Source organism: Humulus lupulus, chromosome 1 (assembly GCF_963169125.1).
Source record: "Humulus lupulus chromosome 1, drHumLupu1.1, whole genome shotgun sequence".
NCBI classification, from domain to species: Eukaryota; Viridiplantae; Streptophyta; class Magnoliopsida; order Rosales; family Cannabaceae; genus Humulus; species Humulus lupulus.
This window is the reverse complement of record NC_084793.1, coordinates 113,484,765-113,507,847: the sequence shown is the minus strand read 5'-3', so window position 1 is coordinate 113,507,847 and position 23,083 is coordinate 113,484,765.

Sequence of the window (23,083 nt, the reverse complement as noted above, 5' to 3'; positions counted from 1 at the left end):
GACTTTCAGAAGTGCTTCCCTTCCTTGTTCATAGCAATCAAGGGGCTTTCATAAAGAATATAATTCTTGCTCATAATATTATGATTTTCCAGGATCTCCTCAAAGGGTATACTAGGAAGAATATTTCAGCGAGATGTATAATGAAGATAGATCTCAGCAAGGCATATGATACAGTTGACTGGCACTTTGTGGAGGAGCTGCTTAAGCATCTTTGCTTCCCCTTGAGATTTATTGCTTGGATTCTGGTCTGTTTGAAAGGAACGAGCTATAATCTTCTTATGAATGGAAGAATTCATGGCACTTTCAAAGGGGAAAAAGGTCTTCGGCAAGGAGACCCCATGTCTCCTCTCTTGTTTGTGCTGATAATGGAGTATCTAACCAGATTATTGGCTCATTGTTCTGGTAAAAAAGGGTTTGGTTTTCATCCTATGTGTAACAAACTTAGGTTAACTAACCTATGTTTTGCAGATGACTTGATAATCTTTTGTAAAGGCAACATTAGTTCAGTGAGAGGTATTCAATAAGCTTTCAAGAAGTTTTGTGATTCTACAGGTCTTTCTGTGAACAAATCAAAATCTCAAATCTTCTTTGGAGGAGTTAAGGAAATCATTAAAGTTCAGATTCTTGACTTGGTGCAAATGGATGAAGGCTCTTTTCCTTTGAAATACTTGGGGGTTCACCTTCGTCCTACTAAATGGAAAGCTTTAGATTGTGGGGTGATCTTGGATAAGCTGAACAAGAATCTCAACTATTGGGCGAGTAGGAATCTTTCTTTTGCTGGTCGTGCTCAACTAATTCACTCGGTCTTGCTTGGTATTAGAAACTTCTGGATGAGTATATTCATTCTTCCGTACAAAATCATAGCGGCCATAGATAAAAGCTGTCGTGACTTCCTGTGGGGCTCTAAAGGGAATAGGAGTAAGCTTCATCTCCCTTCTTGGGAGAAGGTTTGTCTCCCTAAAAAGCTGGGTGGTATTGGTTTTCAAGAAGGCAAGAAATGGAACATGGCATTGATGGCGAAATTTTTATGGGCGACATCAACCAAACAAGACTGCCTTTGGGTTACATGGATTAACTCCATATATGTTAAGGAGCAAATCATTTGGAGTGTTCCCATTAAACAAGAAATGAGTTGGTATTTTAAGAAACTGTTGAGGCTTAGACAAGTTACTGATGAAGATTCCTTGAGGCAAGCTGAAAAGGGAGGTAAATTTTGAATAAAACATTTTTATACCTCTCTTGTTAATGCTCAAACAGTTGTTTATGCTGAAACTGTGTGGAATAAACTCCTAGTGCCCAAGCATAGATTTATATACTGGTAGATTTTCAACTCTCAGTTGCTCACCAGAGATCATTTGAGTCGATTCTTGCCTATCTCCTCTGCTCTTTGCCCTGTTTGTGAATCTGAAAATGAAACTCACAGCCATCTGTTCATGAAGTGTATCTTCTCCAGGAAAGTTTTTGGGGAAATCAGCAGCTGGCTGGGCTGTTTTCAGTGGCCGAATTCCTTCTTGGAGCTTCAGCATTGGTGTTTGGAAGCTGTGCGTGATCTGAAGAACCAGATTTTAAATGCTGTTTTATCTGCATCTTTGTATTTTATTTGGAGAAACCGGAACAATTGCATCTTTGATTTTGTTTGTAGTATGGCTAGATGCATTAGTTTGGAAATTAGGACAGTTGTTAAATATAGAGTCTTGGGTCTGGGTCCTCTTAATCATAGCAAAAGGGACAGGTATTTACTTAATGTTGTAGAGGGCTGGTAGTGGTTTCTTTGAGTGTTGTTGCTGCAGTTGCAGCCTTCCGATTGGGTGGTTTGTAGCTGCTATTTCTTGCTTTGCTTTGTATTTGTTTGGTTTTTGAATAAAAGATTTTCTCTTGTTAAAAAAAAAAATATATATATTCTTTGTTTACAGACTAAACTGTGGTAGATAATTCCCAAAGAACTTTGTATGCATAAAGAATCATAGTGTATATGATCACTTGATGTTGAAATTAAAGAAAATGTAACAATAATGCAACGAATATATGGTCCTGAAGTACCATCTTTATTGCAAATGAAAAATGATATTATCAAAGATATTCATTCATATGATCATATTTAAATTTCAAATTTTGAATTGAACATAGTCATAGATAATGAATATCCGTAAATATGATGCATATTATAACATTGTTGATATGATATGATATGATATGATAATGAACAAGGCTATATACATGATTGATTTAATATGTTTGATAAATATTCATATTTCATTCTACACATATGCTTTAGAAGAGTTATAGTAAATATGTGATCATAGATATTTTACGGTGATTTATAATTACAATCAAAATCATATAAGATAGTTGATCACGAAAGTTACCATGAATATATGCATGAGGGGGATATATATACGTGTTGCACTCTTTTTCCCTTAGTTTAGGTTTTGTCCCACTGGGTTTTCCTGACAAGGTTTTTAATGAGGCAACTTTAAATCATGTTGAGATAGTTTCAATTCATGAGGCAATGGGAAAATGTGTGATTGAGATCAACGAAACAACATATTTGAGGAACATGTTGATTATCACCCAATAAATAAATACCAACAATTCTCTACAAAGATAATGATGCATGTACTGCTCAACTAAAAGGATAATACCTTAAAGGAGATATATTTAAATACATTTCACCGCAGTTCTTCTTCACACATGATCTTTAAAAGAGTGGTGATTTGATGTTCATAAAATACGATCAAGCGAAAATCTTGCAGACTCATTTACAAAGACATTACAAACATCAACATTCAAGAAGATGGTACATAAGATCATAATGCATCGATTGAAGGATATTCAAAAGCGTCGAAATGAGGGGGAGTAAATATACACTGCACACTTTTCGCCCGAGTTTTTGTCCTACTAGGTTTTTATAGCAATGTTTTTAATGATGCAGTTTTCATGGACATCCAAGCGAGAGTGTTATACATATTATACATATGGATGTTCATAATAATTAAGAATCACTATGTTACCCAAAGTAAAATATCAATATTAATCCTTGATTGTTTTTAGAGTAGTTACCTGATTTCCTTAAGGCTTATTTATATGTATAAATAGAGGTCCTTCCCCTATTGAAATAATATATACAAGAGTGGGTCCTTCCCCCATTGAAATAATATATACAAGAGTTTCATTCTCTCTTTACATCTCTCTGTTATTCTGTCTATTTATTTTCTTTATACTTTATATTTCTCTAATCTTAATAGTTTTATATCATAAACTACAATTTTTTAGAAAGAAAATATTACAAAAACTCCCCCACATGGCCAGCTTAAAAACTTAAGAGTAAATCAAACACTCCCCCCTTTTGTCTCTCAATTAGCCGAAGGAGTACAAAAGAAAAGACAACATAAGTTTTTCTTTTACTTTTATTGAAATATAAGACAATAAAAGAACTAGAAACCAAGAGAAAAATAAACTTGCGGATGCTAATGGTGTCAAGGAAACCAACTGAATTCGAATGTGGCGTCGGAGTACTTCCAAGGCATTGAGACGGTGATGCAAGCTCCAATCATCTGTCTGAACATTACCAATATATGTCTTATCCGCAACCAGATTAGTTGAAGCTAAATCAGAGATATTAGTCTTCAAAGCAATATCTTATTAGAGGGGAAGCGAATTTCCTCTTTGACTTTGTAGTTGGGAGCCTTGGGAGTGGGACGAGAGATTAATACTCCAACTTCAAAGGTCTTTGAGAATCAAGCACCTTGTAAATGAGACTAAGAAAGATCAAATGTTTATCTTTCTTCTTGGCATTCCCTAGTGCCATAATATGATTAGAGATGAGAGCATCCAAATTGATTTTGATACCTGTGCCCACATTGAAAAGAAAGAAAGCCAACTCAAAAGTGATGGAGGAGGAGTGCGTAGTTGGCTCGTAGTTGTTGAAGGAAAACTACTGAAACATAACATATTGATGAGTGATATTAGAAATTTTAAGAGTTGTGTTTGGTTCCCATTGCATAGTTTGCCACACCAATTCAGATAACACCAAATTTTTATCAAATTCAATAGTGTCCGACTAACAACCAAGAGGAATCCATAAAACCTTGGAAATTTCATTTGCATTCAAAACATACCGATGCCCTCTGACATACTCTTTCTCAACTATAAAAGAATTTCTATCAAAGTACTCATCATTCAAATTTGTATAAAATTCTTGAACTACCCGAGGAATGTACCCATAAAAACCAATAATTGTGTTTAACCACCTTCTCTCCTCACGTGTCTTAAGACCCAAAAAGTATGATGTTGATGGTAAGAACTCGTCAATGAAATATGGATGGAAAACTCAAAAACTTCAATCAATATCTAATGAACACGATTGAACTTATAGAAACTTGAAGGAAAATTGCAAGTAGAAAACAGAAAGAAAACTCATATTTTTCTCTTAGATTAATCTAATCTTACAAGAATTTCCCAACCCCTTTGTTTGAGGGGTCAGGATCAATTTATAATGAAGCTCCAATGGCTTATGATACATTGTGGTCCCGGGGGACCATATGGTACATGGGTACATCGCCAGTGTGGTGGCACAGGTAGTAGAGGTGTAGAAGTTCGTGGTGTCACCTCTGGTACATAGTTAGGGTATATGGGGATGCCTCCACTACTTATTTAGTACGGGTGTCAGAGAAGTGACACAGGTGGTTGTGGTGTTGGCTCTGATATATGGTCAGAGACATGCAGGCCATGTAACCACTCCTCGTACTTCCACTACTTGCCAGAGATGGATGTCAGGATTATGCCCCTGTGCTCCCCATGGTCGTAAAACTTGTTCCTGTACACGTACCTTGTACCTGAAAGTTGCCCTCGTATATCCAAGACACACCCTTGTTCCAAGCCCTTTTTACTTTGCTAAATATAAGAGGATCTATAGCCTTGAGTTAGATAAGCATGTGGGAGTCCCGCCCCGCTGGGGCATATACTTATATCATTGAGGCGTGGCCTCGTGAGATGGTGCATGGGCATGGGCACCTAGGCGCAACCGAGGCATGGCCTTGTGAGACGCAAGACGGTGTGTGTCCCTGGGTACTTGGGCGAGACCTGCGAGGCATGGCCTCGCGAGATGGGATGGTGCGCGAGGCCCTCATTTATAGCATGTGGCTGGTGGCGCGAGGTCCTCATGTGGAGCACTCGGCTAGTGGTGCAAGGCCCTTATTTGGAGCACGCAGCTGGTGGCACAAGGCCCTCATTTAGAGCACGCGGCTGGTGGCGCGATGCCCTCATGTGGAGCACGCGACTGGTGGCGCGAGGTCCACATCTGGAGCACGCGGCTGGTGGCGCGAGGCCCTCATTCGGAGCACGTGGCTAGTGGCAAGAGGCCCTCATTTGGAGCACGCGACTGGTGGCGCGAGGCCCCCATTTGGAGCACGCGGCTGGTGGTGTGCGGCCCTCATTTGGAGAGTGCGGCTGGTGGCGCGAGGCCCTCATTTGGAGAGCGAGGCTGGTGGTGCGAGGCCCTCATGTGGAGCATGCGGCTGGTGGTGCGAGGCCCTCATGTGGAGCATGCGGCTGGTGGCGCGACTCCCTCATTTGGAGCACGCGGCTGGTGGCGCGAGGTCCTCTTTTGGAGCACGCGGCTGGTGGCGCAAGGCCCTCATTTGGAGCACGCGGCTGGTGGCGCGAGGTGCTCATGTGGAGCATGTGATTGGTGGCGCGAGGTGAAGTGTGCTTGGGCTTCACGTGGGGCGAGACAGGTTAGTCTTGCGAAGACCCTGTGTGAGGCTTGGGCCTTTCAGGATCATGTCCAATTTGTGATGTTCACTCTTGCCATCAGTATACGATAGAGTATTCAGGCTCTCTTGTAGACTTCAAGGCGCAATGCATTTGGGATGTCTGTGAGGTATTAGCTTGCGGATCCCAAGGCAAGTGCCAAGCCACCTTCTGGACCATTGATCAGGCATCGAATCCAATGGCTAAGACGAGCTTATGGATCTTATAAGTAGACCTTCATCTCAATCACAATATTTATATTTTATCTTCTTAGCTTGGTGATTTTAAGGTCTTCATTTCCTCTCTCTTTTTTCTTGTTTTGGATTCTTTGTTTGCTCATCATCACTATATTTTTATTTATTTATATATATATGCGATCATTTGCTTTTGTCCCTCTATGTTTGAGGTCCTTTTGAGCCCACAAAAAGGTGTTCGATAGGTCTCTCTTTGGTGCACCTTGATTGTATTTATAAGGATATGTTGACCCTTTGGGTTCTAGCCATCCATTTATATATTATTGCACGCGCTTATTATTTCATGTGAGAAGCATCCTTCTCGTCATTATGCATAGTACTATTTTTGCAAGGGTCTCTTTTAGGACCCTTTTTGGCTAGACGGTTTGGTGGCCATTCTAGGCTTATTGGTGGATGCTCTTCCTGAGGTCTTTCCTCTCGTGGAGGCATCAACCTTTATTAGGAGGGTCTTCCTGAGGCTTTTCCTCTTGTGGAGGTATCAGCCTTTATTAGGGGCTCTTCTTGTAGGACCTTTTGACCCTCTTGATGTTCATAAGGGTAGCTAATCCTTGTGAACTCGAGAGATTCCTTGCAAGGTTTTCTTCCTTATATATATATATATATTATAAGGGTCTCTTTTAGGACCCTTTTTGGGTCTCTATTCTATAAAGGTCTCTTTTAGGACCCTTTTTGGCTGTGTAGTCTACCCCCCTAGTGGTTGGCGAGATTTATCTCGTCAGGCATTTTGATCATTTTGCTCATGCACTTTGATAATTCCAATTGGTGAAAGGTACACAAGTGTTAGATACATGTTCACGTAAATGAGGAGTGTGACATGTCAATAAGAAACATATTCTTTAAAAATAAGGAGAGTACAATGTTCTATCTACATATCAGGGCATCTAAGTTACACCTCTAATTCGTAGTTTTTGGGGGGGCTAATTGTGGTAACCCTTTTGATGTTCATACTAAAAGTGGAGATTTAACCGTCAGTTATGATCTTCTCGGTGATTTTGGGATTGAAATCTCTCGTCTTTGTGCTCCCATGCACTACAATCGCCATAACTTCTGGCGGTCTCATGGCTATGTGAATGGACGTGTTATAACATTCCCTTGCTTCTTTCTGGTCCCCTTTCGCGCTCACCACCCCCCAGGAGTTGGGAATTTTATGGCCAAGTTGTATACAGAGGTTATTGCCTTCAATTCTCTTACGGAGGGTCCCTCTAATACTGCATTGAAGGCCGAGGAGTAGCTTACTACGACAAAGTTCGTCATCACAGTGGTTTGTCTGGGTGGCTCTCCCATGGTGAGGGCTAACTCGATTGTACCCAGAGGTTGTATCGAGTCTCCTGTAAACCCATACCGGGAGGTGTTACAGGGCTTTAGGTGTTTGATACCCAGTCCCATTTTCTCTAAGGACGGGCGATATAGGATGTCTACGGAGCTTCCATTGTCCACTAGGACCCGATGTTCCCTCATGTTTGCAAGCTTAACAGTCAATAGCAAGGGGTCATTGTGAGGGAAATGCACACCCCGCGCGTCTTCTTTGTTGAAGGCTACTGAATCATTTTCCCCTTTAAAGTTTTTCGGGGGTCGTTGTTCTAAGCTTGACATGCATGAGGGTGGGCTTCATCTGGCTTCCTTGGCGTACCTATCTCACCCTTTCTTGATTCTCCTCTGAATCCTTGTCCTCTGAAGATCGTTCTCACCTCTCCTTGCACTTCTGGGGCCACATCTCGCGCTTGTGGCGAGGGTGGTCTATCACCTGGTCTTTCATTTTCTCTTCGAATGTGTCTTCCCAAGTGCCCCCTACGTATGAGTTCCTCTATTTCTGCCTTTAAATGAGTGCATTCAACGGTGGTGTGGCCAATGTCTTTATGATACTGACAATACCTTCCAGGGTATCTCTTTGACCGATCTCTCTTCATTGGTGGAGGTCTCCTGAAGGGGACCTAATTCATGTTTGCTATGGAGATATGCTCCCTAGTAAGTGTCAAGTTAGTGTAGAAGGTGTGGGGTGTTTGCCTAGGGTTACCTCCATGTTTGTGCTTCCTCTGGTGGTCATCTATTGGGCCTTCATATACCCTTTTCATTTTTTCATCATTCGAACTTTCAAGGGCTGGGTGCTTGACATGTGATGCCTTCAAGTTCTCATGACAATCTTCGACACAAATGTACTTTTGTGCCCGCTCATAGAAATCGTCTAAGTCTGTGACCTCCCTTTTGAGCATGTTATCCCAAAGCTTACTGCCTGGGAGCACTCCGGCCGAGATCTCCATCTTGAGTTCTCCCCTGGTCAGGCTTCCTACTTTAGCTGCCTCCATATTGAACCTATGGATGTAGCTCTTCAAGCTCTCTCCTTCACCTTGCTATATATTAGAGAGGCTAGTGTTGGGCAGGGTATAATCGCATACGACATGATGTTGTTGGAGAAACTCATTAGAAAATTGTTGCCATGACCTAATAAACCCTGGTCGGAGTCTTTTGAACCATTTTTAAGCAGGGTCTTTTAACGTGACAGCGAAGCAGTGGCACCTGGCCCTGCTATTAATTATTCTAAGCTTCATTAGGTCATTAAACGTGTCTAGATGGTATTTAGGGTCCGTATTTCCCTCATAAGTGGTCATATGAGGTTCTTTAAAGTTAGCCGAGAGTCGTTCCAACTGGATTTCTTGTGTGAAAGGTGACTCATAGTCGAACTCTTCATCGGTAATGTGCCCCCCAGGCGCCGTGACGATCTTGCACCGAAGGCTCCTCATCTCTGTGTCTAGCTCCTGTCGCATCATATTCAAGGAGTCCCTCAACTTGGTAGGGTTGGCCTTTCTTTTTTCTCTATCCTTTGGAGGGCCCACAAGAGGTGTTGTCCTTACTTCTGACCTCCTTCTGTTGATGCGCTTTTTCGCAAACAGTGAATTATATGAATAACTAGGATGGATTAGTGTTTAATGGTAAACCGTACTAAGAAAGGGATAATGCTCAAAGATGTTGGAAATCAACTGCAAAGAAAATGATCACTCCTTTTTATGTGGTTCGGAGGTTAAAATCCCCCTAGTCCACGAGTCTATATTATTGTTGTATACTACTTCCTATTTTTACAGAATATTTGCATTACAGACAGAATCCAACCCCTTTCACTACCCAGGGTCTTGGTATTTATAGGAGAATGATCTCTGGGTAGGTATTGGGGTTATCCCGTGATCTCTTGATCCTTCACATCATCTTTGTGACCTTGATGATTAATATCTCAATTTTTTATTGAAGTGTGGTCTAATCAATAAGTAAAATAGATAATGGGTTGCATGACCTAAAATAGACATGTGATGTCTGATCACGCACGTTTATATTGCGTATCCGGGAATTCGGGAATAAAACAGACACATGATGTCTGTTTTATGCACGTTTATATTGCGTGGTCAACTTTATAAAGACCCTGGGGTACGACAGACCTCTGGCGTACCACAAGCTTAACGTAATGTTAGCTCGCGCCTTTTGATGCCATATTACACAATAGTTCTAGGTGGTAAGTTGCTAAATGACTCATCAACTCGATCTATTTGTCTAAGGGGTAGTACCAAATTTCCTCGGATGAAAGGTGGACACGTGGAATGTTGATTATGGCTTTTTGCTAGGTCGTTGTACCCGAGCTGCCTCAATAAGGTACGTGCTGATTTTCAGGGCGTACATTTTCCCCCTAAGTCCCTGCTCGTATTCTATGACGTCATTTCTGACTTTCACGGTAGGGACTTTTAAACTTCCTCTTCAATTATCCAAACCCTACCCACTATTTAGGTACTGGACATGTGGGACGTCGTGATTGGCATCTGTTCAGGTTTTGAGGATTGTATTAAATGGCCTGGCCACCTTTTTGCCACCGTTTTGTCTTTCGAATTATGACCCTCGTATCTCACATTAATTTGATCGAATGGTCCTTGTTTCCTCATGCCTTTTACGTATAAATAGGGCTGGCAATTTTCAGCACTCATCACCTTTCATTCGAAAATTTTCTTTATTTTCTCTCTTCCGAGTTTCAAAAGCTCTTCTTCTTCTGATTAAAATCCCAGAAATCCCCATACTCTCGCCACAACAACCCTTCATAAATCCTACTTCTACGCTGCTTGCAATTTTTGTTTGGAAAACATATTGTAGGTTTTCTATTTTTCGTGTGTTTCGACTTCCTTCCTTTTTCTTTGTCATGCAAATCTACATTTCATAGTCATAAATAGTAGGTTGTTCCTGAATAACTTTGGTGCATAGATTTCGATTTTAGGCGTATTGAGTAGATCCTAAAACATGTGTAGGATTGTGATGTTCATAACTAGGTAATTTTTGGGTAAATTTCTGGGTAAATTTAGGAAATAACCACTCGGGATATGGAAGATGAGAGGTTTTTAGGGTATAAAACCGGGTAGCTTAGGGGTCACGCTTCCTAGGTGGTTTTTCTCTCAAAACCTCTCCCCCAAGGAAAGTAATAGCCTGACCCTCCTAACACAAGGATCACTGAATATCAGGGATCTGTTGGAAACTTAGGCACGTGTCCACGGTAGCACGTGGCGTCACACCGCAGGCTGAGATTACCTCAGCTCGTGTATGAAAAACACTTGGTCTTCGCGCTGTTTGTCCTTCATAACTTTTAGGTCTCCTACTAAGTATTTCATCATTCTTGTTCGCTAGGCGATTAGATGGTGCCCAAAAGGAGCGTGTCTAAGAAAAGCGCAGTCGGCTCATCGTCCTAGCAATCTAGCAGGGGGAAGGAGGTCACAGTAGAGTCCCATATCCCCCAGTTCGGTCCCACGGTGGAGAAGGAGATCGAGGTGGGACCTGATGCTTACTTTGAGGCGGAGAGGATAGTCTCCAAGATCACGACCCAAGGGAGGGTCAACAAGATAATGTTGTCCCATAACATTGAGATTGGGACTGGCATTCTTATTGCCTGACCTCCCTTCGAGGGGGAGAAGAGCTGTGCACCCCTCGATGAAGACTTCACGGCCTGGAGCGATGAGACTCTGAATTCCTATCGTCTGTTGGCTAGGCTGAGGTATCTTTTCCTGAAGCAGATGTGGGAGGTCCCCACCCCCGCAGATATCCTCTACTTCTTTTGTCTCAAGGCCAACCCGGATCAAAGGGGATGAGGCGATGGGTTCAACTACCTGACCCGCTTCCCAAACTCACCTGCAGTCATCCAACTGCCCAACCATCCCAACGACTTCAAAGATCAGTTCTTTATGTCGAATGGGTTTTGCAACTGTGAGTACCATTACTTCAACCATCCTCGTAAGCTTCATTTCTATTCTCAGCTCGCGAAATTATTATTACTTTTTTCTTTTTCTGTCTTTTTCCGTGTATACTGACTGGAGCATCATCATGCAGCCATTTTTGCGAGGACGGCCAAATCCGTGACCCTTGGGGGTCAATATGATACTCTGGCGAGGCTTCCGCCCAGTGAGAAGGACTACCGCCAGCTCGTGTCTGATGACACGATGTTGGCATGTAAGTTAATCTCTGTAGGCCAAACTCTGGCCTTCAGGAGGACGCGAGCCAATTATCCAATAGCCTGCGAGCTAGCGCCTATTCCCGAGGGAGACACTGCGGTCGACGATGGTGACGAGCAGGAAGAGGAGGCTGAGGTGCCGCTCATGCAGAAGAGGTGAGCTCCTGAGGCTACTCAGGACCCTGATTTGGACCGAGCTCAATTGGGGGCAGTAGCCGGTCCCTCCGGCCAAGGTAACCCATACCCTTTTAGGGACCTAGACAGAGCTGCCGCAGACCTTAGGCTAGCTTGGTTTAACCCAAACCAGCTCGTACACCGCCACCAAAATGACCCAGACCGTAACATAACCTTGCTCCAATGCGTAGACCAATTAGCACCGTGTCATGACATGGGCTGTCCTAGGGGTACTGTAGTAGTAGACAACACCCTTAGACTCCCCCCCCCCCCCCACCCCCGTATAGAAGTTTCGAGGCCGAAGGTCGTTGTAATAGACTCCTCCTCTAGCTCGGAGGGTAGGACTTTTTCAATACACCTTTAGATTTCCATTGTAATATAATAAATTTACATGTGTAATAACGTCATTTTCTTCTTGTTTCAGGCGAGGAGATGGCACAACTCGGGGATAATGACCTGCGTTCCATCTTCCAGGAGGGGAATCCCTCCTCCAGGCCACTTGTAAAGAGGCCCCGGTTTCCCAAGAAGACTCCTCCTACTGCTGGGACAACCTCTAAGTCCCCTGTGAAGGGGAGAGGTTAGACTCCTGCAACTACAGAGAAGATGCCACCTCCTCCCCCGCGACACCTAGCCCCTGCTTGAGACCAGGTGGCACCAGCCGGAGCTCCGCCGGTCCCCTCTCCCATCATGCATATCCCGATCAACGCCCAAGATCTGGAGAAAATTCCAGACACCTTTCGGGGATCGGTCTATGAGACCTCGAACTATACGGTGGAGCATTTTTACAAAGCAAATCTGTAGAACTTAAGGGAGATCGAGGCGAGGAGTCCCGAGAACATCATAGAGTTCGCACTGGGGATGAACCTCACGGTAAGCACACTTAGTTAAATTTACTCTTTGATTTTCTTCCCAGCACGCGCTTAACTTTCTTTACTTTTTTTGCAGGCAGCTTTGGCCCTACATCACAACCTAGCTCGGTCCAGGGCCAAGAATGAAGAGTTCAAGGCTAAGCTCCAAACCGCTCAGGCCGCTCTCGCAACCGCCCAACAACAAGAGCAAAGTGCCAAGGCTGCCTTGACGGCTGCCCAAGAAGGCGAGCAGGCTGGGTAGGCCTCCTTGGCTGCTGTGAAGGCTGAACTCGCGGAGGCCAGGGCTGCCACCAAAGCAGAGAAGGTGTCTTCCATCTCCTCCATGGAGGCTATGCTTTACCATTGCTGGGCCTTCAATCAAGATATCAACTTCTCTTTCCTTGCCCCCGAGGTGTGGGAGCCATATCTCGAGAAGTTTAAGGCTCGACTTCAACAAGAGCCGCCTTCTGAGACTGGGGAGACCTCTACCGCCGGTGAGCAAGAAGCCAAGGAGATGACATCTTCAGGGCATCCTGGGGAGTCCTAATTTATTTTGTATTTTTCATTTGTAAATGCTAAGCATGAGGTTATTCACCTCGAGACAATTTATATATAATAATTTTAGTTATCCAAGTTTTACTTGTTCTTCAATCTTTTTCTTATATTTTATGATGTGTTCAGTAGAAACTTAGTTCGCGTTAGTTTTATTGACACCTCGCATTTTTTAGAAAAACACTGGTCAATCAATTTAACCAATTTCTAAGTTTTAGAACCTGGTCGTGTCCAGGATATTTCATTTAAAAAACTTAGTTCGCGTTAGTTTTACTGAATACTCCACTTTTTCCTTAGAAAACACATTGTCAATCAATTTAACCAACTTCTAAGTTTTGGAACCTGGTCATGTCCAGGATATTAAATTAAAAACTCAGTTCATGTTAGTTTTATTGAATACTCCGCTTTTTCCTTAGAAAAAACATTGTTAATCAATTTAACCAACTTCTATGTTTCGGAACCTGGTCGTGTCCAGGATATTTAATTTAAAAACTTAGTTCGTGCTAGTTTTATTGAATACTCTGCTTTTTCCTTAAAAAAAACATTGTTAATCAATTTAACCAACTTCTAAGTTTCGGAACCTGGTCGTGTCCAGGATATTTAATTTAAAAACTTAGTTCGTGTTAGTTTTATTGAATACTTCGCTTTTTCCTTGGAAAAAAACATTGTTAATCAATTTAACCAACTTCTAAGTTTTAGAACCTGGTCGTGTCCAGGATATTTATTTTAGAAACTTAGTTCGTGTTAGTTTTGTTGAATACTCCGCTTTTTCCTTAGAAAAAACATTGTTAATCAATTTAACCAACTTTTAAGTTTTAGAACTTGGTCGTGTCTAGGATATTTTATTTAAAAACTTAGTTCGTGTTAGTTTTATTGAATACTCCGCTTTTTCCTTAGAAAAAACATTGTTAATCAATTTAACCAACTTCTAATTTTTAGAACCTGGTCCTCGGGTTATCTGCCCCCCCCCCCCCCCCCCATGTAATCAGGAAGTGGACTTTCTGGGTTACTTGGAACGAACATACAAGTGAAACCGTACAAAGACACAAATGTACCATAAACATTTTTTTTATATACTTTTAAAATTAACTGGCTTTTATATCCAAGCCTTACATAGACAGGTGGTTTGATCATTGATAATACTTTTTCAAATGTATAGCATTCCAGGTCTGTGGTACCACTTCTCCATTGAGTCAGGACAATTTGGAAGTACCTTCCTGTATGATTTTGATTATTTGATAGGAGCCTTCCCAGCTTGGGCCTAAGGCACCATCTATGGGGTCCTTGCCTGCTAAAAACACCCTTCGGAGTACCAGGTCTCCTAATCCAAAGATACACTTCTTGACCTTTGTATTAAAGTAACGAGTGATTTTTTGTTGATAATGCGTGAGCCGTAGCTATGAATCTTCTCGCTTTTCATCAATCAAGTTGAGGGACGCGCTAAGCAATTTATCATTCTGCTCCTGGTTGAAGGTCTGGATCTTGTGCGTAGCTATCTTTGTTTTGACATGAAGGAAGACCTCACTTCCGAAAATCAGGGAAAAAGGGGTGTGCCCCGTCGAAGTTCGGTGTGAGGTCCAGTACGCCCATAACACCTGCGGGAGCTACTCAGGCCAAATTCCCTTGGCCTCATCCAGCCTCTTTTTTAAGGCTTGCCTTGAGCGTTTTGTTCACATCTTCGACCTTCCCATTAGCCTGGGAGTAGGCCACTGAGGAGAAACTCTTAATTATGCCGTGTCTTCCACAAAATTCGGTGAAGAGGTCGCTATCGAACTGGGTTCCATTGTCTGACATGATTTTCCTTGGCAGTCCGAACCGGCAAACGATATTCTTAACCACAAAATTGAGGACTCTCTTTGACGTTATGGTTGCCAGGGGCTCTGCTTCTGCCCACTTCGTGAAATAGTCAATGACTATTACCGCATAGCGAACTCCTCCTTTTCCCGTGGGTAGGGCTCCAATTAAGTCGATTCCCCAGATCGCAAATTTCCATGGGGACGAGATCATCTTCAGCTCAACTAGTGGAGCTTGGGCGATCGTGGAAAATCGTTGGTACTTGTCACACTTTCGGACGTAGGAAATTGAGTCCTTTGATAGAGTGAGCCTATAATACCCTTGCCTCAATATCTTTAAGGCCAGATTTTGCCCCCTAGCGTGATGTCCATAAAAGCCTTCATGTACCTCCTGCAAAATAGCTTTAGCCTCCTTTGGCAGAACACATCGCAGAAGAGGCAAAGAAAGGCAACGTCGGTATAGCTTCCCGTCTACGATCGTATACCTCGAAGCTTGATAGAGTATCTTCCTCGCGTCATTTCGCTCATCGGGTAACTTCCTTGTTGTAAGGTACTCGATTATGGGAGTCATCCAGGATGGCCTGGTGTCGATCATCTTGATCTCCCTTGTATTCTCCACCACGCTTGGTCTTTCTAATAATTCCACCGGTATCAGGCTCAAGTTTTCAGCCTCCTTGGAGGTGGTGAGTCTTGCTAGAGCATCAGTATTGATGTTCTGCTCACGAAGGATTTGCTCGACCAGACTATATTCGAATTCAGACAGCTCTTTCTTCACTTTGGCCAGGTAGGCCGCCATCTTGGTTCCTTGCACTTGGTATTCCCCTAATACTTGGTTTACCACGAGCTGGGAATCACTATAGCACTGGACGACCCTGGCCTTCAACTCCTTTGCCATTCTAAGCCCAGCCAATCGAGCTTTGTACTCGGACTCATTGTTGGAGGCCTCGAATCCGAATTGTAACGCAGAGTGGAAATGATTCCCCTCTGGGGATATCAAAATGATTCTAGCTCCGGACCCTTTTTCTTTAGATGAACCATCCACAAAGACTCTCCATAAGGCCTGCACCGGTTCTTCCACAGGTTCCTCTTGGAACGCAATGCATTCAACCATGAAATCAACCAAAGCTTGGCTTTTGATTGTAGTCCGTGGTACGTACAATATTTCGAATTGGCTGAGTTCGATGGCCCATTTCAAAAGACGTCCCGATGCCTCAGGTTTCTGGAGTATCTGCCTTAAAGGTTGATCGGTCATGCGTGGATTGAATGGGACTAGAAGTACGGCCTACGCTTTTTGGAGGCTGTGATAAGGCAGAAAGCCATCTTTTCCATTAAAGGATACTGCGATTGAGCTCTGAGAAGTCTTTTGCTAATGTAATAGACTGGCTTTCGAACTCGGTCCTCTTCCTGGACCAGCACAGCACTAGCCACATCTTCCGTAACAGCTAAGTAAAGAAAAAGAGGCTCTCCTGTCGTTGGTTTAGACAACATTGGCGGCTTGGCTAAATGTGTTTTTAGATCAAGGAAGGCCCGCTCGCACTCTTTGGTCCATTCAAACTTTTTGTTCCCCCAGAGGAGGTTATAGAATGGCAAACACTTGTCAGTAGACTTGGAAATAAACCGATTAAGGGCTGCCACTCTTCCTGTCAGACTCTGGACATCTTTTCGTGACCTAGGTGGTGGCATTTTGAGCAGCGATCTGATTTTTTCAGGGTTCGCTTCTATCCCTCTAGTGTTGACTATTAACCCCATAAATTTTCCCGATGCCACCCCGAAGGTACATTTTTGGGGATTCAACCTCATACCATACTTCCTTAGGATCTCAAAACAGTCCCTCAGATCGGGAACATGGTTATCGGCAATTTTTGACTTGACCAACATGTCGTCAACATACACTTCCATGTTTTTCCCGATCTGATTAGCGAACATTCTGTTAACAAATCTCTGATATGTAGCTCTTGCGTTCTTCAGCCCGAAGGGCATGACTTTATAATAATAGACGTTGGTTGGAGTCATGAAGCTTGTGTGCTTCTGGTCCGCGGGATTCATAGCAATCTGGTTATAACCAGAGTATGCATCCATGAAGGACATGAGCTCGTGTCCCGCTGTGGCATCCACAAATTGGTCAATTCTTGGCAAGGGGAAGCAATCCTTGGGACATGCTTTATTCAGGTCAAAGAATTCGATGCAGGTCCGCCACTTTCCGTTAGGTTTTGGAACCAGAACAAGATTGGCGACCTAGATCGGGTATTTTGCTTCGCGAATAAAGCCGCATTTTAAAAGTCGAGTTACTTCCTCTTCCAGGGCCGCAGCTCGGGTCGCGCCCAGACGCCTCTGTTTCTGGGACTTCGCAGGCATGTTTTTGTCCAAGTTAAGGGTATGCATGATGACGCTCGGGCTGATCCCTACCATGTCTTCATGAGCCCAGGTGTAAACGTCTAGATTTCCTTGCAGAAATTTCAGCAGCTCCATCTTTCTCTCGTCGCCAAGGTTTTTCCCGAGCCTAACCACCCTCGAAGGGTCTTTAGGATCGATGTTTACCTCTTCGAGCTCTTCGATAGCCTGGAGCTTGGATCTATCTTCACCTACTCTAGGGTCGATATCATCACTCAGGCTGGTACCTACACCATCGGCTTGCTGAGGTTCTTCTATCCCAGGGTTATTCCCCACTTCTTGGGATTCCTCGCTCCCATCTTGGATGGCCATCGTCTACTGCCCAAGTTGTGACTTTCCCTTCATGGAAATGCTATAGCATTCCCTGGCAGTGAGATGATCACCTTGGACCATATATATCCCCATAGAGGAGGGTAATTTGACCACAAGGTGACAGATAGAAGTTATGGCTTCAAATGCCATCAACGTAGGTCCACCCAAAATTGCATTGTACGCGGTGGGACAATCGATGACCACAAACTAGAGGAGCTTGGAAACAATTCAGGGTCCCTCACCCAAGGTTATTACTAACTCGATTATTCCTATCGCTGTTGACCCTTCGCCAAAAAACCCATACAACATCATGGAGGTGGCCTTCAACTCAGTTACAGACAACCCCATTTTTCCTAGCGTGGACCAAAACAACAGGTTCACCGAACTCCCATTATCAACTAGTATCCTTCTAACTCTCCGATTGGCGAGCTGGGCGGTTATGACTAGAGGATCGTTATGTGGGAACTAGACATAACTAGCATCTTCTTCGGTAAAACTGATTGGCTATCTCTCCAATCATTGTTGTTTAGGCAGATGCTGCTCTGGGATAAACTCAACTCCGTTACGAGACCTTAGTTCATTGATGTATCTCTTCTGGGCACCTCTACTCGTGCCTGCCAGATGAGGGCCTCCAGAGATTGTGGTTGTCTCTCCCCCTACTATGGGAGAAGGTGTATCCTGATTTACCCGGGCCCCGGGTTGGTTTATAGGAGCCTCCGGAGCTTGTTGAGTGCTTTGCCCAGCGAGCTGAGTGGAAAGGACTCGATTCTGCGCATACTGGGCCAAGGGTCTGGCCCTGATGAGTGTCTCGATCTCATCCTTCAAATGCCTACAATCGTCTGTGTTGTGGCCAATGTCATTGTGGAATCGACAAAATTTGGATGGGTCCCTTTTTGCCCTTTGATTTTTTAAGGGCTCCGGCTTTTTCCAAGGAAGGTGAGCAGAATTTTCAAAAAAAATATGCTCTCTAGTATCCATGAGATCGGCACAAGTAGCGTAGACTGGTTTGAACTTCTCCACGGGCTTATTTTTCTTAGGACCATTTTGGCCGCCATCACCATTTCCCTTTCTCTTGCTTCCTCCCCCCTAGTTAATCTAGGCAACGGTTTGAGTCATAGTTACAATGTCTGTTTCTGCTCCAGCAGGCTGGTCAGGGACTTGGCCTATTCCCGCGACCGACGCTCATGCTTCTTCCAAGTTTATCCATCTCTGGGCCTTGTTCAGGAATTCATCCACAGTGCTGACGCTCTTCCTCTGGATTTCTTTCCATAGGTCGCCGCCAACAAGGTTTCCAGTTCTCATAGCCATGAGTCTGGAAATTTTGTCTATGTCTCGAGGGCTTTATGCCGAACTTAGATAATTTGTCAGATCTCCACTAGATCTGCCACTTCGGTGGCTTTTTGTCCAATAACTCCCATTAGAGAAGCTCAGAGCCTGCTGTTGAGGGTGAGGATTTGGGACATTTTTGTGCGCTCGTGGGTGATGAGCAGGAGCAGCAGGAGGAAGATTCCTCCTGCTGTTTTCATATGCAGGAATGTCTCGAGCAGGATGAGGAGTAGATGGATATCTTATCGGCGAAGGAGGATGTCTGATCGGTGATGCAATTATAGTTTCGTCAGGTCAGACCAAATTATCCCATGGTCTCTCTACTCCAGTGCCTCCAGCCCTCTGTGTCTGGCGATCCGATCACTACGCGGGAGGGCTAGCCGGAGTAGGTTGGCCACGCGAGCTCCCCCCAGACCTCCTTCTTGAATCATCGCGAGCTCTCTTGGGTGCATTCGAAGGTGGAGCTGAACTTGGGGTTGAAATTCTGACTGACCGGCTAACTTGTTGATGGTCACTGGGAAAATCATCAAACATAGTTTCCTGGTGATGGCGCGACATGGGCGTAGAACTCAGGGTTGAGGTTCTAACCGATCGACTAGGCCTGAGCCGACTATCCCGGCAGGACTTGTGAGTCCTGCTTTGCCTCTTTCCGACGTTAACGTCGGTCGCAAGAGAGGGTAGACGGGCAAAGTCTTCCTTGATTTGCTTTTTTTATTTGGCTAGATGGATCCTCAACTGTATTTTTTCCATCTCCACTGCCATCAGGTAACCCGGGTTCGGATTTGGCTGTAGGGGCGCTGAACTTCCTGTGTCATCATGGCCCATCGGCTGTTTCCCCAATCGTTGCTGAATCTCTGGGTTTTGATCGTTGGACACATTGGTATGGTGAGCCTCCTGCCAACCATGTTGATCTGTTTCATTACCATGCCTTGAATGAGTGTCCACCATGATAAACTTTTCACGATAGCACTAATCTAAATCCTCTCAATGAAAGCACCAAACTATTGACGCGATTTTTTTCCAATAGTGAATTATATGAATAACTAGGATGGATTAGTGCTTAATGGTAAACCGTACTAAGAAAGGTATAATGCTCAAAGATGTTGGAAATCAACTGCAAAGAAAATGATCACTCCTTTTTACGTGGTTCGGAGGTTAAAATCCCCCTATTCCTCGAGTCAATATTATTGTTGTATACTACTTCCTATTTTTATAGAATATTTGCATTACAGATAAAATCCAACACCTTTCACTACCCAAGGTCTTAGTATTTATAGGAGAATGATCTCTGGGTAGGTATTGGGGTTATCTCGTGATCTCTTGATCCTTCACATCATCTTTATGACCTTGATGATTAATATCTCAAATTTTTATTGAAGAGTGGTCTAATCAATAAGTAAAATAGATAATGGGTCGCATGGCCTAAAACAGGCATGTGCTGTCTGATCACGCACGTTTATATTGCATATCCAGGAATTCGGGAATAAAATAGACACGTGTGTCTATTTTATGCACGTTTATATTGTGTGGTCAACTTTATAAAGACCCTGGGGTACGACAGACCTCTGGCGTACCACGAGCTTAACGTAATGTTAGCTCGCACCTTTTGATGCCATATTACACAATAGTTCCAGGTGGTAAGTTGCTAAATGACTCATCAGCTCGAGCTATTTGTCTAAGGGGCCGTACCAAATTTCCTCAGATGACAGGTGGACACGTGGAACTTGATTATGGGTTTTAGCTAGGTCGTTGTACCCAAGCTGCCTCAACAAGGTACGTGATGATTTTCAGGGCGTACACCTTCTATTGAGCTTTTCTCTTAGGTCAGGTGGCACCTCCCTAGAGGTGACTTCGGCTTCATTAGGAGGGTCAGCGTTATTCTTCTACTCTGGCATTTGGGGCTGCTTCGCCTTCCCAGGATGTTCAAGGTGCTTTGTCTGAGGGGTATTACTGGTGGAGAGTCGAGTCCTCCCATCATCCACAGGAACCGTGGTTTCTCCACCCTCTGGGCCTTTTTCCTTTCATCTAGGAAGGGGCACGCTTGATTTTCATTTTAGCAGACCGTTCAACACCTCTTGCATGTTCTTTAAGGTGGTTTCTAGCCTTTGTTTCTTCTGGTGCAATTTGCGTATCTCCCCTTCGTAAAATCGAGATATATAATTCGAGCTCACATAATGGACTCTAGAATGCTTGTCAGGCCTGCACGTCGATGGGTTTGGATCTTGTCGACCGGAGTTCGGCACCTGTGGCAGCCTTGGGGGCGAGAACTCACCAGTATCTCTCCCAGGGGCAACTGCTGACCTCAGAAGATTCTAATTAGGTGAAACGCCCAGGGGCGAGGCTTCCTTTTCATCCTAAGGAACCCCTGACTCCTTTGGTGCACCCATATCTTCAGGTGGTGGGGGATTCCACATGGAGGCCTTCAGCTGATCTCCGTTGAGGTGGACCTCCACCTCTCGTGGTTCTCTAAGTCACTTAGAGCGTCTTGGCATCTCTTTATGCCGGAGTTAATGGAAGAACAGTTTCTTGGCACTTATCCTTCCCATAGACGGCGCCAAACTATTGACAGTAAGAACTCATCAACGAAATATGGTTGGAAAACTCAAAAACTTCAATCAATATCTAATGAACACGAATGAACTTATAGAAACTTGAAGGAAAATTTCACGTAGGAAATAGAAAGAAAACCCATATTTTGCTCTTATATTAATCTGATCTTACAAGAATTTCCCAACACCTTTGTTTGAGGGGTCAGGATCAATTTATAGTGAGACTCCAATGGCTTATGATATATTATGGTCCCGGGGGACCATATGGTAAATGGGTACATTGCCAGTGTGGTGGCACAGGTAGTAGTCGTGTAGAAGGTCGTGGTGTCACCTTTGGTACATAGTCAGGGTCCGTGGGGATGCCTCCACTACTTATTTTGTAAGGGTGTCAGAGACATGGCACCAGACGCAGTGGCACAGGTGGTTGTGGTGTCAGCTCTGATATATGGTCAGAGACATGCAGGCCATGTCACCACTCCTCGTACTTCCACTACTTGCCAGAGATGGATGTCAGGATTACGCCCCTGTGCTCCCCATGGTTGTACAACCTGTTCCCGTACACGTACCTTGTACCTAAAGGTTGCCCTCATATATCCAAGATACACCCTTGTTCCAAGCCCCTTGTTACTTTTCTAAATATGAGAGGATTTATAGCCTTAAGTGAGATAAGCATGTGGGAGTCGTGCCCCACTGGTGACACCTTCCTTAGAAAATAGAGGAAGGCCTCTTCAGCGGGGCATATACTTATATCATAGAGGCATGGCCTCGCGAGATGGTGTGTGGGCCTAGGCACCTAGGCGCAGCTGAGGCGTGTCCTTGCGAGACGCGAGACAGTGCTTGTCCCTGGGTACTTGGGTGAGGCCTGCAAGGCGTGGCCTTGCGAGATGGGATGATGCATGAGGCCCTCATTTGGAGCACATGGCTGGTGGTACGAGGTCCTCATGTGGATCATGCAGCTGGTGGCGCGAGGCCCTCATTTGGAGAACGCGGCTGGTGGCACGAGGCCCTCATTTGGAGCACGCGGCTGGTGGCGCGAGGTCCTCATATGGAGCACGCGGCTGGTGGTGCGAAGCCCTCATTTGGAGCATGCAGCTGGTGGCGCAAAGCCCTCATTTGGAGCACGCAGCTGGTGGCGCGAGGTCCTCATTTGGAGCACGCGGCTGGTGGTGCGATGCCCTCATTTGGAGCGACTGGCAGCAACACGCACTCCCCTTCTGCGAACCGGAGGGGCTTCGTTGTTCACTGGAACAACGTTGGAGGCATTTCCATTGGTGCGAGCAAATCTTCAAACCGACATCTTCAATAGAGTTCTAACAGTTGAGAAAAACATGTTAGAACTTTTCCCTAATAGGCTCTAAGGCAAAAACTTAATCTAAACAATTATAACTCGGACCTATTAATTATGACTTCTTATGAAATTATATAAGCCTTCTTTATTATTAGTGTTGGTTTCTATGCTTAGAAACATAAGCCATCTTTATTATTTTTTAAGTCTATTTCTAATCATCCTATATGACTTAATTCCCAGGCTCGAAACTCATCTTTGTTCCAAAGCTAACCATATTGAGGGAGGGCTGGGATCATTAAAATCGTTCCCACTACTATGGCCCCCTAACTCTCAATATAGAAACTTGGTTCATTGATTTGTATCCACCCTCACCGAACT